A 6,000-nucleotide genomic window follows, 5' to 3' on the forward strand; every position below is an offset into this window, starting at 1 on the left:
TGGGAAGACATAGTTAAGTGTTAAATGTATATATCACATAACTATATAGTATGAAATAACATGGAACTGTATTATATTACATAATGAATTCATTAAAAACTATGGGAGCCCTCTATATTAATGTGTATTGTATTTATGCACACAAGGTAGAATTTATTCATCAAAAAATGAGGCGTCATCTCAAGAGGGGGAAGTAGCTGATCTCAGGGGAGACATTCTGTCTAAGGTTGGGAAGTAGTCCAGGCAGAAGTCAGCCCAGTGGCTGAACTGGCTGCAGGAAGATGTGGGAGCAGATGGGCTGAGGCCCCTGGGGCGGGGGCTGGGGCTGAGCTGCCAATTAGAGATTCCCTAGAGCAGCGTTTTTCAACCGCTGTGTGCCGCGAGATGTTGCCTGGTGTGCCGTAGGTGCAGACAAGACAAGAATTTTATAATTTTTCACTATTTTGTTTACTTAATATTTCATAATAAAGTAATTATAAAATACTTTTTTTGTGTTTATTTGATTCCTATTCAAGAGAATTACTTTATATATAGTCAATATAGGCACAGAGTTAAATTTTTTAACATTTTCTAATGGTGGTGTGCCTCGTGATTTTTTTCATGAAACAAGTGTGCCTTTGCCCAAAAAAGGTTGAAAAACACTGCCCTAGAGGTCTGGTCTGTCTCTCTTCACATCAGGCCAATTTGAAAACCCTATTTTTTCCTCAAGAGAGAGCAGGAGAAGCTGCCCAGGGAAGAACGGGCAATGCTGACAAGAGTGAGGCAAGCAACTGCATGGCAGGAGGAAGCCACTTGTTGGGGGCATCTTTAGCACAGAACCCCTGAGAGACTTTAAGCCCAGAGTGGGCACGGCTGAGAGGTTCCGGGCTGAAGACTGAAACAGGCACAGGAGGTGCTTGTGTGGTGGGCAGCTAGCTGGGCTGGTGCAGAGCAGGGCCACCGGGGTGAGAGCTCCAGGTGCAATGGCCTTTCCTCCCGGGGCATGCAGTTTATACTGCCTGACCTTTCATATCCCTAATCATGCCGTGGACTCCCTAGATGAAGACCATGGGGGCCAGAGAATAGCCTCATGGGCTCCAACATAAGCCCTTGCATGACTACCCCCTTAAGCATTAAGTCCTAGAGATCACATGTAGGCCTCAGTATTTCAGCTCCAGGCCTAGAAAAGCAACAAAGCTGGGAGGGCAATGCCACGGCTGACGTCAAGACCAGCTTTGATGACTAATGACCCTGCCCTGTGCCCACTGATCAGTAGAGACCTAAAAGAACACACCTGGAAATCTGGTGAATAATCTATTGAGGCCCTCCCCTGAGACTTCCAGAAACCCCCCAGGATGGAGGACCCAGTGTTCTCTCTCTTCCTCTCTGAGCATATTATACTTTCCCCTCTCTTTTCTCCCCGCCTTTCTTTTCCCAAGCTCCAAGGGCCCTTCTTTTGCCTCTGTAACTTGTTTCCTGAGCTCATGAGGCCTGGCTGGCTCCACTTTTCTACCTCTGTGACTTTCTAAATAAAGTTTTGCTTGTATTTGAGTCTTGCCTCTGAATTCTTTCTTAGCCAGAACTGAAGTACTGAGCTTGCTGAACCAAGGTCCAATTGCTGGTAACATTCTAAGCACCGTGACCACTAACACTTGGTCTAAGAATGCCCAATGCATCTCAAAGCAGCAGGGATGACATCCAGCAGCCACAGGCCTCCATGTGTGCAGGCTGCATTCAAGGTGCACCCACCAGTAGCTGAGGAGGGGCTCAGGGCTTACACAGGGCCCAGGGTGAATAGCCACAGCCCAGATTTTTAAAAGAGAAACCAAGGTGCAGAGAAGGTAAAATCTCAGGGAGTCTAAGACAACACCTGGAATGCATGCTGGATTGTGTCTAGCATCTGTTTCCAACATCTTGTTGTGAATAGGCATGACAAGGTTGGGACACATTACTCCCAAACACGGCACTTACCATACTGACTATTGTAACTGAGGAATCTGAAAAATGACAAGTACAGGAAGGACTTCCTGACCTCCCCCCCACCGCACCCCACCCCACAGCAAGTGGGTAGTAGGTACCCTCCTTACCCCAGCCGAGAGGAGCATCAGTGTCTCTGCAGACGAAGGGAGTCCAGAGGAGTCTGAGTAAACAGGCTCCTATGTCCCTCCCCACCCCCACCCCCACCCTCCCGTATCCCCCGTTTACACACTCAGCTCCGCCCTGTGTTCTTGAAACCTTCCTATGACTTTCCACTTCCTACCAAACCCAGCACAGAAGTGCTCAGGTTGAGCTTTTGGGCCTTCCTTTCCTAATGAGGGCTCCAGGGTCATGTAAAACGTGTATTACATACACATGTAAGTCTTTTGCTTGTTACTCTGTCCTTTGTTACAGAGACCCAACCAAGAACCAGGACGGGTAGGAGAAAGCCACTAAAATTTCTAAGCTAATCATGGTTTGACCAATCCCCATCCAGGGTCCAGTCAGGAGTCAGTCACCTCACAGAACAAAAGATGTCTTAGTGCTCTTACCACTTGGGAAATCACAGGGTTTCAGGAACCCTGTGTCAGGAAGATATCCTATATAATAACAGAGGAATATGCAAATTACCCAGGACACCCTCACAGGTACACACTGGCAGGAGTGGGTGGGCGGGGCTGCGTGTCCCACCAGGCCAGGGGACGTGAGGCTGCGTCAAATAAAGTACAGTGTGTTCCCATGCCCTAAAGCACAAACATCCCAGCAGATAACTCATGCAGGTTATTGTGCAATCATAATAAGTCATAATGATTACACAATTTTGATTACACAATAAACTTATTTTCAACAACAACAACAAAAAATTAACATCTCCACTTAAAGATGCCCCCATAAGGCTGCTGAGGCTTTCATCTGTCCCTCTCTACACCGAAGACAACAGGGCTCCAGGAGAAAGGGCTTCAGTTTCGTTCTCAGCACCCAGCTAGGAGGCCTCCCTGGGGTGGCCCTCCCCTCCAAGCCCTGCACAGGATGGGTGCTCTGCTCTGCCCTGGGAGCCCTGAGGGGAGGCAGAACGAAGTGCTTTCCCTTCGGGATCCCACTCTCCCTGGGAGTCTGGTGTGGACGGTGCTCCCCCTGGGAACCCAGAAATCCACCTCCTGGGGCTACTGCGCCGCAGCCAGGCCTGGTGAGCCGCGGAGAGGGCGACCTAGCCATGCGGATGTGTCGTTGGCGGAGGCCACACAGCTGCCATAGTTGAAGTCATCCTCGCTGGAGGAGCGGGGGTATTAGGATCAGAGTCCTCCAGGTCAGCAATGGAACCCCAGCTCCCCGCGGAATGACTAGAGCACAGGGACCTCAAAGGTCCTCGGTCACTTCCTGAGCAGCAGACAGCCCCAACCGAGGGTCAAACCCGAAACCTAAGTAGGCGCCTGACAGAATGGAACCCACACCTTTGCTGTGGCAGAGGAAGGAGCTCCGGCCCACGGCGGGGCCAGGCACCCAGAGGGGTTTTGTTGAGGGGCCCTGACAGGCAGCCCGCAGCGCAGTGAGTTAAAATCTTCTCCTGATACAGCAAAGTTGCAGGTTGGATCCCTGGTCAGGGCCCAGATAAGAAGCAACCAAAGAGATCATAATAAGTGGAACAACACACTGGTGTTTCTCCTGCTCCCTTCCTCTCTCTAAAATAACCAATCAATAAAAATTAAAATAGAACAATAAACCCTCTGGCTTGCACAGTTGCGAAAACAATTAGAAAGTGAAGTCCCATCCCTTCCTGTTCATTCAACAAATACTTAATATGCTCCTTCAATAGTCACACCGGGGCTGAAACCAGTTTAGCTCCGTGGATAGAGCGTCGGCCAGCAGACTGAAGGGTCCCAGGTTCAATTCCGGCCAAGGGCATGTACCTTGGCAGCTGATCAATGATTCTCTTTCATCGATGTTTCCAATTCTCTGTCCCTCTCTTCCTCTCTGTAAAAAATCAATAAAATATATCTTTAAAAAAAAATTAATCACACCGGGGATGGATGTTTATTTGTTGGTTTGTTTGTTTTGGTTAATCCTCACCTGAGGACATTTTTGAATGGATTTTTTTTTTTTTTTTTTAACAGATAGTGAGAGGGAGAAAGAAACTAGCATGGGCTGCATTGGTGACAAATGAGCAGTGATGGGTGAAATATATGACCTAAAATACCCTAATTTTATTTTTTTCAGTGATATATTTAACATGAGCAGATTCACAGGGTGAATTTTTTTTTTTTTTTTTTAAGAAGGATAATGAGTATAGAACCCCTCTCCAATTAGCGCTTAACATTTGCTAATTAGAAGTATTGAGCCTCATCCTTTTAACAGTGTCTTTGGCTTTGGCTTTCACATCTTTTTTTTTGAACTAGTCCTATAACTATTGGTAATGTCCTGAGCATCCAGTCACCTCAGCCCAGATCAAGGGGCCTATGATTTTCCGAATAAACACTCAAGCTTCAGAGGAAGTTGTAGCTGCAGTGCGTCTGTTTTTAGACTCCCATCTTACATATACATGTAAGAGATGTGAGTATAGGGGGGTTAATATATATATATATATATATATATATATATATATATATATATATATTAACGGTTAAAGGCTCGGTGCACAAAATTTGTACACTGGGGGTGAGGAGGGTCCCTCAGCCTGGCCTGCACCCTCTTGCAATCTGGGGTCCCTGGGGGATGTCCGCTTGGGATCAGGCCCAAGCCAGCAGTCAGACATCTTCTTGCAGTCTGGGACCCCTTGATCCTTAAAGCTCTGTGCTCACCCGTGTTGAGCTTGTGCCCCCTGGTGTTCAGTGCATGTCATAGTGATCAGTTGTTCAGCCGTTTGGTAGATAAAGGGTTCCAGACAGGGTTGGCTGGAACCCCCTGTACCCATGTCTCTGAGTGTCTGGCAAGTATTTTCCGGCCATGCACGCTCTGCTCTTTTTCAAACACCTGTAAACCACCCTCCTCACTTCTGAAACCTAAGACCCCACCCCCCCTCCTCTGTTCACACTGGCTTATATATCTTGTGCTGCCTCGCCATCCTTGGAATGTTCATACTTATGTGAATTTCCCATGTGCATGTATTAAAACTTGATTTTTTTCCTGTGAACCTGCCTTTGTTAATTTATTAACCCCATCAGAAGAAGTTGGAAGATGGGAGAAAGTGTATTAATATTTCTTAGCCCCCACACTATTCATAGATGTTCTGCCTCTGATTTACTTCATGTTTTATAATTATTAGCACAAATCTTGGAAAGGGGTAAGACATTCATTTATGGGTTGGTGTTTTTTGTTTTCCATTTTCTGCATTTTTCACAACATCTACACATTGAATTTCTTGGCTGTGTAGAAGGTGCTGGAGCCATCGTGGGCCATCAGGCAGGCCTGTGTGGATCACTGTGTGCCTCTGCACTCTGCCAGTCAGTGTGGGGCTTTGTAAGTCTTCTCGCTCCGTTAATCCAACTGAAGGGCAGGGGTGCTGGGTGCATGGTAAACATCTGCTTCCAAGAGCGGTGGGAGGAGCACGGAGACCGTTGTCTGAGATGTTGCCAGTGAGGAACGTGGACATAGGTGGGAGGACATAAGTTATGTTACGTAGGTTCAAAAGAGCGCTCATAATGAGCAAGTTCGTTCGATGGCTCTAAATCGCCTTTTCTAAAGACCCTCCCTTAGCATTACATTAAAAAATATATATATTTTATTGATTTTTTAAAGAGAGGAAGGGAGAGAGATAGAGAGTTAGAAACATCAATGAGAGAGAGAGAGTCATTGATCAGCTACCTCTTGCACACCCCCTACTGGGGATATGCCCACAACCAAGGTACATGGCCTTGACCGGATTCGAACCTAGGACCCTTCAGCACGCAGGCGGATGCTCTATCCACTGAGCCAAACTGGTTTCGGCAACATTTTAAAGGGAAATGAGAAAAGAAACCAAGATGGCGGCATAGGGTAGATACCCGAATGCAGCCTACCACAACAAATTTGAATTTAGAACTGAAAAACAGGGGAGGCATTGCCCTGAAG

The sequence above is a fragment of the Pipistrellus kuhlii genome, unplaced genomic scaffold, assembly GCF_014108245.1.
Source record: "Pipistrellus kuhlii isolate mPipKuh1 unplaced genomic scaffold, mPipKuh1.p scaffold_m20_p_23, whole genome shotgun sequence".
In the NCBI taxonomy this organism is placed as follows: Eukaryota; Metazoa; Chordata; class Mammalia; order Chiroptera; family Vespertilionidae; genus Pipistrellus; species Pipistrellus kuhlii.